This window comes from Rhodnius prolixus, unplaced genomic scaffold, assembly GCF_049639745.1.
Source record: "Rhodnius prolixus isolate KJV_2025 unplaced genomic scaffold, Rpr scaffold_10, whole genome shotgun sequence".
In the NCBI taxonomy this organism is placed as follows: domain Eukaryota; kingdom Metazoa; phylum Arthropoda; class Insecta; order Hemiptera; family Reduviidae; genus Rhodnius; species Rhodnius prolixus.
Window position 1 is genome coordinate 7,322,094 of NW_027411615.1, and position 9,979 is coordinate 7,332,072.

Consider the following 9,979-nt stretch of genomic DNA (forward strand, 5'->3'; position numbering starts at 1 on the left):
TTTCCGACTTTTTCCAGTGGTTTTTACTTCTTAGTTGTCCAAATAGATCGACCCATTATGTACAATACAGGGTAGGCCTTAATATTAACTATGTAGTGCAAAAACAGCAGTCTTCCTGTGAAATTAGGAAGAAGTTCCGACTTTTTCCAGTAGTTTTTACTTCTTAGTTGTCCAAATAGATCGACCGATTACGTACAATAAAGGGTAGGCCTTAATATTAACTATCAAGTGCAAAAACAGCAGCCTATCTATGAAATAAGGAAAAGATTTCGACTTTTTCCAGTAGTTTTTACTTCTTAGTTGTCCAAATAGATCGTCCCAAGATGTACAATCTAGGGTAACACTTAATATTAACTATCAGGTGCAAAAAGAGCAGCTTTCTTATGAAATAAGGTGAAGATTTCGACTTTTTCCTGTAGTTTTTACCTCTGACTTCTTAAAAGAGATCTACCCATAATGCACAATCCAGAATAGGCCTTAATATTAACTATCAAGTACAAAAACAGCAGAATTCCTGTGAAATTAGGTACAAGTTCTGACTTTTTCCAGTAGTTTTGACTTCTTAGTTGTCCAAATAGATCGGCCCATGATGTACAATCTTGGGTAGGGCTTAATATTAACTGTCAGGTCCAAAATGAGCAGCTTTCCTGTGAAATAAGAAGAAGATTTCGACTTTTTCCAGTAGTTTTTACCTCTAACTTCTTAAAAGAGATCTGCCCATAATGCACAATCCAGGGTAGGCCTTAATATTAACTATCAAGTACAAAAACAGCAGCCCTCGAGTGAAATTAGGAAGAAGTTCCGATTTTTACCAGTAGTTTTTACTTCTTACTTGTCTAAATAGATCGACCCATTACGTACAATACAGGGTAGGCCTTAATATTAACTATCAAGTGCAAAAACAGCAGCCTTCCCATGAAATAAGGAAAAAATTTCGACATTTTTCAGTAATTTTTATTTCTTAGTTGTCCAAATAGATCGACCCATTACGTTCCATACAGGGTAGGCCTAAATATTAACTATCAAGTGCAAAAACAGCAGCCTTCCCATAAAATAAGGAAAAGATTTCGACTTTTTCCAGTAGTTTTTACCTTCGACATCTTAAAAGTGATCTAACTCATAATGCACAATCAAGGGTAGGCCTTATTATTAAATAACATTTACAAAATCAGCAGCCATCCTAAGAAATTAGAAAGAAGTTCCGATTTTTTTCAGTAGTTTATACTTCGTAGTTATCCAAATAGATCGAACCATTACGTATAATACAGGGTAGGCCTTAATATTAAATATCAACTGCAAAAACAGCAGCCTTCCTGTGAAATTAGGAAGAGGTTCTGACTTTTTTCAGTATTTTTTACTTCTTAGTTGTCCAAATAGATCGACCCATTATGTACAGTAAAGGGTTGGCCTTAATATTAACTATCAGGTGCAAAAACAGCAGCCTTTCTATGAAATTAGGAAGAAGTTCCGACTTTTTCCAGTAGTTTTTACTTCTTAGTTGTCCAAATAGATCGACCCATTACGTACAATACAGGGTAGGCCTTAATATTAACTATCAAGTGCAAAAACAGCAGCCTTCCCATGAAATAAGGAAAAAATTTCGACTTTTTCCAGTAGTTTTTACTTCTCAGTTGTTGAAATAGATCGACCAATGATGTAAAACCTAGGGTAGGCATTATTATTAAGTATCAAGTGCAAAAACAGCAGCCTTTCTATGAAATTAGGAAGAAGTTCCGACTTTTTTCAGTAGTTTTTACTTCTTAGTTGTCCAAATAGATCGACCCATTACGTACAATACAGGGTAGGCCTTAATATTACCTATCAAGTGCAAAAACAGCAGCCTTCCCATGAAATAAGGAAAAAATTTCGACTTTTTCCAGTAGTTTTTACTTCTCAGTTGTTGAAATAGATCGACCAATGATGTAAAACCTAGGGTAGGGATTATTATTAAGTATCAAGTGCAAAAACAGCAGCCTTCTTGGGAAATTAGGAAAAATTTCTGACTTTTTCGAGTAGTTTTTACTTCTTTGTTGTCCAAATAGATCGACCCATGATGTACAATACAGGGTAGGCCTTAATATTAAGTATCAAGTACAAAAACAGCCGAATTCCTGTGAAATTAGGAAGAAGTTCCGACTTTTTTCAGTAGTTTTTACTTCTTAGTTGTCCAAATAGATCGACCCATTACGTACAATACAGGGTAGGCCTTATTATTTACTATCAAGTGAAAAAACAGCAGCCTTCCTATGATATAAGGGAAAGATTTCGACTTTTTCCAGTAGTTTTTACCTCTGACATCTTAAAAGAGATCTACCCATAATGCACAATGCAGAGAAGGCCATAATATTAACTAACAATTACAAAATCAGCAGCCTTCCTGCGAAATTAGGAAGAAGTTCCGACTTTTTTCAGTAATTTTTACTTCTTAGTTGTCCAAATAGATCGACCCATTACGTTCCATACAGGGTAGGCCTTAATATTAACTATGTAGTGCAAAAACAGCAGTCTTCCTGTGAAATTAGGAAGAAGTTCCGACTTTTTCCAGTAGTTTTTACTTCTTAGTTGTCCAAATAGATCGACCGATTACGTAAAATAAAGGGTAGGCCTTAATATTAACTATCAAGTGCAAAAACAGCAGCCTTGCTGTGAAATTAGGAAGAAGTTCCGACTTTTTTCAGTAATTTTTACTTCTTAGTTGTCCAAATAGATCGACCCATTACGTTCCATATAGGGTAGGCCTTAATATTAACTATCAAGTGCAAAAATAGCAGCCTTCCTATGAAATAAGGAAAAGATTTCGACTTTTTCCAGTAGTTTTTACTACTTAGTTGTCCAAATAAATCGACCAAAGATGTACAATCTAGGGTAGGCCTTAATAATTACTATCAAGTACAAAAACAGCAGAATTCCTTTAAAATTAGGTACAAGTTCTGACTTTTTCCAGTAGTTTTGACTTCTTAGTTGTCCAAATAGATCGACCCATAATGCACAATCCAGGGTTGGCCTTAATATTAACTATCAAGTACAAAAACAGCAGAATTCCTGTGAAATTAGGAAGAAGTTCCGACTTTTTTCAGTAATTTTTACTTCTTAGTTGTCCAAATAGATCGACCCATTACGTTCCATACAGGGTAGGCGTTAATATTAATTATCAAGTGCAAAAACAGCAGCCTTCCTGTGAAATTAGGAAGAATTTCCGACTTTTTTCAGTGGTTTTTACTTCTTAGTTGTCCAAATAGATCGACCCATTATGTACAATACAGGGTAGGCCTTAATATTAACTATCAAGTGCAAAAACAGCAGCCTTCACATGAAATAAGGAGAAGATTTCCACTTTTTCCAGTAGTTACTACTTCTTACTTTTCAAAATAGATCGACCCATTACGTACAATACAGGGTAGGCGTTAATATTAACTATCAAGTGCAAAAACAGCAGCCTTCCCATGAAATAAGGAAAAAATTTCGACTTTTTCCAGTAGTTTTTACTTCTTAGTTGTCCAAATATATCCACCCATTACGTACAATACAGGGTAGGCCTTATTATTAACTATCAAGTGCAAAAACTGCAGCCTTCCTATGAAATATGGAAAAGATTTCGACTTTTTCCAGTAGTTTTTACCTCTGACATCTTAAAAGAGATCTACTCATAATGTAAAATCCAGGGTAGGCCTTAATATTAACTAACAATTACAAAATCAGCAGCCTTCCTGTGAAATTAGGAAGAAGTTCCGACATTTTTCAGTAATTTTTATTTCTTAGTTGTCCAAATAGATCGACCCATTACGTTCCATACAGGGTAGGCCTAAATATTAACTATCAAGTGCAAAAACAGCAGCCTTCCCATAAAATAAAGAAAAGATTTCGACTTTTTCCAGTAGTTTTTACTTCTTAGTTGTCCAAATAGATCGACCCAAGATGTACAATCTAGGGTAACACTTAATATTAATTATCAAGTGCAAAAAGAGCAGCTTTCTTATGAAATAAGGTGAAGATTTCGACTTTTTCCTGTAGTTTTTACCTCTGACTTCTTAAAAGAGATCTACCCATAATGCACAATCCAGGGTAGGCCTTAATATTAACTATCAAGTACAAAAACAGCAGAATTCCTGTGAAATTAGGTACAAGTTCTGACTTTTTCCAGTAGTTTTGACTTCTTAGTTGTCCAAATAGATCGGCCCATGATGTACAATCTTGGGTAGGGCTTAATATTAACTGTCAGGTCCAAAATGAGCAGCTTTCCTGTGAAATAAGATGAAGATTTCGACTTTTTCCAGTAGTTTTTACCTCTAACTTCTTAAAAGAGATCTGCCCATAATGCACAATCCAGGGTAGGCCTTAATATTAACTATCAAGTACAAAAACAGCAGCCCTCGAGTGAAATTAGGAAGAAGTTCCGATTTTTACCAGTAGTTTTTACTTCTTACTTGTCTAAATAGATCGACCCATTACGTACAATACAGGGTAGGCCTTAATATTAACTATCAAGTGCAAAAACAGCAGCCTTCCCATGAAATAAGGAAAAAATTTCGACTTTTTCCGGTAGTTTTTACTTCTTAGTTGTCCAAATATATCCACCCATTACGTACAATACAGGGTAGGCCTTATTATTAACTATCAAGTGCAAAAACTGCAGCCTTCCTATGAAATATGGAAAAGATTTCGACTTTTTCCAGTAGTTTTTACCTCTGACATCTTAAAAGAGATCTACACATAATGTAAAATCCAGGGTAGGCCTTAATATTAACTAACAATTACAAAATCAGCAGCCTTACTGTGAAATTAGGAAGAAGTTCCGACATTTTTCAGTAATTTTTATTTCTTAGTTGTCCAAATAGATCGACCCATTACGTTCCATACAGGGAGGGCTAAATATTAACTATCAAGTGCAAAAACAGCAGCCTTCCCATAAAATAAGGAAAAGATTTCGACTTTTTCCAGTAGTTTTTACCTTCGACATCTTAAAAGTGATCTAACTCATAATGCACAATCAAGGGTAGGCCTTATTATTAAATAACATTTACAAAATCAGCAGCCATCCTAAGAAATTAGAAAGAGTTCCGATTTTTTTCAGTAGTTACTACTTCTTACTTTTCAAAATAGATCGACCCATTACGTACAATACAGGGTAGGCGTTAATATTAACTATCAAGTGCAAAAACAGCAGCCTTCCCATGAAATAAGGAAAAAATTTCGACTTTTTCCAGTAGTTTTTACTTCTTAGTTGTCCAAATATATCCACCCATTACGTACAATACAGGGTAGGCCTTATTATTAACTATCAAGTGCAAAAACTGCAGCCTTCCTATGAAATATGGAAAAGATTTCGACTTTTTCCAGTAGTTTTTACCTCTGACATCTTAAAAGAGATCTACTCATAATGTAAAATCCAGGGTAGGCCTTAATATTAACTAACAATTACAAAATCAGCAGCCTTCCTGTGAAATTAGGAAGAAGTTCCGACATTTTTCAGTAATTTTTATTTCTTAGTTGTCCAAATAGATCGACCCATTACGTTCCATACAGGGTAGGCCTAAATATTAACTATCAAGTGCAAAAACAGCAGCCTTCCCCTAAAATAAAGAAAAGATTTCGACTTTTTCCAGTAGTTTTTACTTCTTAGTTGTCCAAATAGATCGACCCAAGATGTACAATCTAGGGTAACACTTAATATTAATTATCAAGTGCAAAAAGAGCAGCTTTCTTATGAAATAAGGTGAAGATTTCGACTTTTTCCTGTAGTTTTTACCTCTGACTTCTTAAAAGAGATCTACCCATAATGCACAATCCAGGGTAGGCCTTAATATTAACTATCAAGTACAAAAACAGCAGAATTCCTGTGAAATTAGGTACAAGTTCTGACTTTTTCCAGTAGTTTTGACTTCTTAGTTGTCCAAATAGATCGGCCCATGATGTACAATCTTGGGTAGGGCTTAATATTAACTGTCAGGTCCAAAATGAGCAGCTTTCCTGTGAAATAAGAAGAAGATTTCGACTTTTTCCAGTAGTTTTTACCTCTAACTTCTTAAAAGAGATCTGCCCATAATGCACAATCCAGGGTAGGCCTTAATATTAACTATCAAGTACAAAAACAGCAGCCCTCGAGTGAAATTAGGAAGAAGTTCCGATTTTTACCAGTAGTTTTTACTTCTTACTTGTCTAAATAGATCGACCCATTACGTACAATACAGGGTAGGCCTTAATATTAACTATCAAGTGCAAAAACAGCAGCCTTCCCATGAAATAAGGAAAAAATTTCGACTTTTTCCAGTAGTTTTTACTTCTTAGTTGTCCAAATATATCCACCCATTACGTACAATACAGGGTAGGCCTTATTATTAACTATCAAGTGCAAAAACTGCAGCCTTCCTATGAAATATGGAAAAGATTTCGACTTTTTCCAGTAGTTTTTACCTCTGACATCTTAAAAGAGATCTACACATAATGTAAAATCCAGGGTAGGCCTTAATATTAACTAACAATTACAAAATCAGCAGCCTTACTGTGAAATTAGGAAGAAGTTCCGACATTTTTCAGTAATTTTTATTTCTTAGTTGTCCAAATAGATCGACCCATTACGTTCCATACAGGGTAGGGCTAAATATTAACTATCAAGTGCAAAAACAGCAGCCTTCCCATAAAATAAGGAAAAGATTTCGACTTTTTCCAGTAGTTTTTACCTTCGACATCTTAAAAGTGATCTAACTCATAATGCACAATCAAGGGTAGGCCTTATTATTAAATAACATTTACAAAATCAGCAGCCATCCTAAGAAATTAGAAAGGAGTTCCGATTTTTTTCAGTAGTTTATACTTCGTAGTTATCCAAATAGATCGAACCATTACGTACAATACAGGGTAGGCCTTAATATTAAATATCAACTGCAAAAACAGCAGCCTTCCTGTGAAATTAGGAAGAGGTTCTGACTTTTTTCAGTATTTTTTACTTCTTAGTTGTCCAAATAGATCGACCCATTACGTTCCATACAGGGTAGGCCTTAATATTAACTATGTAGTGCAAAAACAGCAGTCTTCCTGTGAAATTAGGAAGAAGTTCCGACTTTTTCCAGTAGTTTTTACTTCTTAGTTGTCCAAATAGATCGACCGATTACGTAAAATAAAGGGTAGGCCTTAATATTAACTATCAAGTGCAAAAACAGCAGCCTTGCTGTGAAATTAGGAAGAAGTTCCGACTTTTTTCAGTAATTTTTACTTCTTAGTTGTCCAAATAGATCGACCCATTACGTTCCATATAGGGTAGGCCTTAATATTAACTATCAAGTGCAAAAATAGCAGCCTTCCTATGAAATAAGGAAAAGATTTCGACTTTTTCCAGTAGTTTTTACTTCTTAGTTGTCCAAATAAATCGACCAAAGATGTACAATCTAGGGTAGGCCTTAATAATTACTATCAAGTACAAAAACAGCAGAATTCCTTTAAAATTAGGTACAAGTTCTGACTTTTTCCAGTAGTTTTGACTTCTTAGTTGTCCAAATAGATCGACCCATAATGCACAATCCAGGGTTGGCCTTAATATTAACTATCAAGTACAAAAACAGCAGAATTCCTGTGAAATTAGGAAGAAGTTCCGACTTTTTTCAGTAATTTTTACTTCTTAGTTGTCCAAATAGATCGACCCATTACGTTCCATACAGGGTAGGCGTTAATATTAATTATCAAGTGCAAAAACAGCAGCCTTCCTGTGAAATTAGGAAGAATTTCCGACTTTTTTCAGTGGTTTTTACTTCTTAGTTGTCCAAATAGATCGACCCATTATGTACAATACAGGGTAGGCCTTAATATTAACTATCAAGTGCAAAAACAGCAGCCTTCCCATGAAATAAGGAGAAGATTTCCACTTTTTCCAGTAGTTACTACTTCTTACTTTTCAAAATAGATCGACCCATTACGTACAATACAGGGTAGGCGTTAATATTAACTATCAAGTGCAAAAACAGCAGCCTTCCCATGAAATAAGGAAAAAATTTCGACTTTTTCCAGTAGTTTTTACTTCTTAGTTGTCCAAATATATCCACCCATTACGTACAATACAGGGTAGGCCTTATTATTAACTATCAAGTGCAAAAACTGCAGCCTTCCTATGAAATATGGAAAAGATTTCGACTTTTTCCAGTAGTTTTTACCTCTGACATCTTAAAAGAGATCTACTCATAATGTAAAATCCAGGGTAGGCCTTAATATTAACTAACAATTACAAAATCAGCAGCCTTCCTGTGAAATTAGGAAGAAGTTCCGACATTTTTCAGTAATTTTTATTTCTTAGTTGTCCAAATAGATCGACCCATTACGTTCCATACAGGGTAGGCCTAAATATTAACTATCAAGTGCAAAAACAGCAGCCTTCCCATAAAATAAGGAAAAGATTTCGACTTTTTCCAGTAGTTTTTACTTCTTAGTTGTCCAAATAGATCGACCCAAGATGTACAATCTAGGGTAACACTTAATATTAATTATCAAGTGCAAAAAGAGCAGCTTTCTTATGAAATAAGGTGAAGATTTCCACTTTTTCCAGTAGTTTTTACCACTGACATCTTAAAAGAGATCTACCCATAATGCACAATCCAGGGTAGGCCTTAATATTAACTATCAAGTACAAAAACAGCAGAATTCCTGTGAAATTAGGTAGAAGTTCTGACTTTTTCCAGTAGTTTTGACTTCTTAGTTGTCCAAATAGATCGACCCATGATGTAAAATCTTGGGTAGGGCTTAATATTAAATATCAGGTCCAAAATGAGCCGCTTTCCTATGAAATATGGAGAAGATTTCCACTTTTTCCAGTAGTTTTTACCTCTAACTTCTTAAAAGAGATCTACCCATAATGCACAATCCAGGGTTGGCCTTAATATTAACTATCAAGTACAAAAACAGCAGAATTCCTGTGAAATTAGGAAGAAGTTCCGACTTTTTTCAGTAATTTTTACTTCTTAGTTGTCCAAATAGATCGACCCATTACGTTCCATACAGGGTAGGCGTTAATATTAACTATCAAGTGCAAAAACAGCAGCCTTCCTGTGAAATTAGGAAGAATTTCCGACTTTTTTCAGTGGTTTTTACTTCTTAGTTGTCCAAATAGATCGACCCATTACGTACAATACAGGGTAGGCGTTAATATTAACTATCAAGTGCAAAAACAGCAGCCTTCCCATGAAATAAGGAAAAAATTTCGACTTTTTCCAGTAGTTTTTACTTCTTAGTTGTCCAAATATATCCACCCATTACGTACAATACAGGGTAGGCCTTATTATTAACTATCAAGTGCAAAAACTGCAGCCTTCCTATGAAATATGGAAAAGATTTCGACTTTTTCCAGTAGTTTTTACCTCTGACATCTTAAAAGAGATCTACTCATAATGTAAAATCCAGGGTAGGCCTTAATATTAACTAACAATTACAAAATCAGCAGCCTTCCTGTGAAATTAGGAAGAAGTTCCGACATTTTTCAGTAATTTTTATTTCTTAGTTGTCCAAATAGATCGACCCATTACGTTCCATACAGGGTAGGCCTAAATATTAACTATCAAGTGCAAAAACAGCAGCCTTCCCATAAAATAAGGAAAAGATTTCGACTTTTTCCAGTAGTTTTTACTTCTTAGTTGTCCAAATAGATCGACCCAAGATGTACAATCTAGGGTAACACTTAATATTAATTATCAAGTGCAAAAAGAGCAGCTTTCTTATGAAATAAGGTGAAGATTTCCACTTTTTCCAGTAGTTTTTACCACTGACATCTTAAAAGAGATCTACCCATAATGCACAATCCAGGGTAGGCCTTAATATTAACTATCAAGTACAAAAACAGCAGAATTCCTGTGAAATTAGGTAGAAGTTCTGACTTTTTCCAGTAGTTTTGACTTCTTAGTTGTCCAAATAGATCGACCCATGATGTAAAATCTTGGGTAGGGCTTAATATTAAATATCAGGTCCAAAATGAGCCGCTTTCCTATGAAATATGGAGAAGATT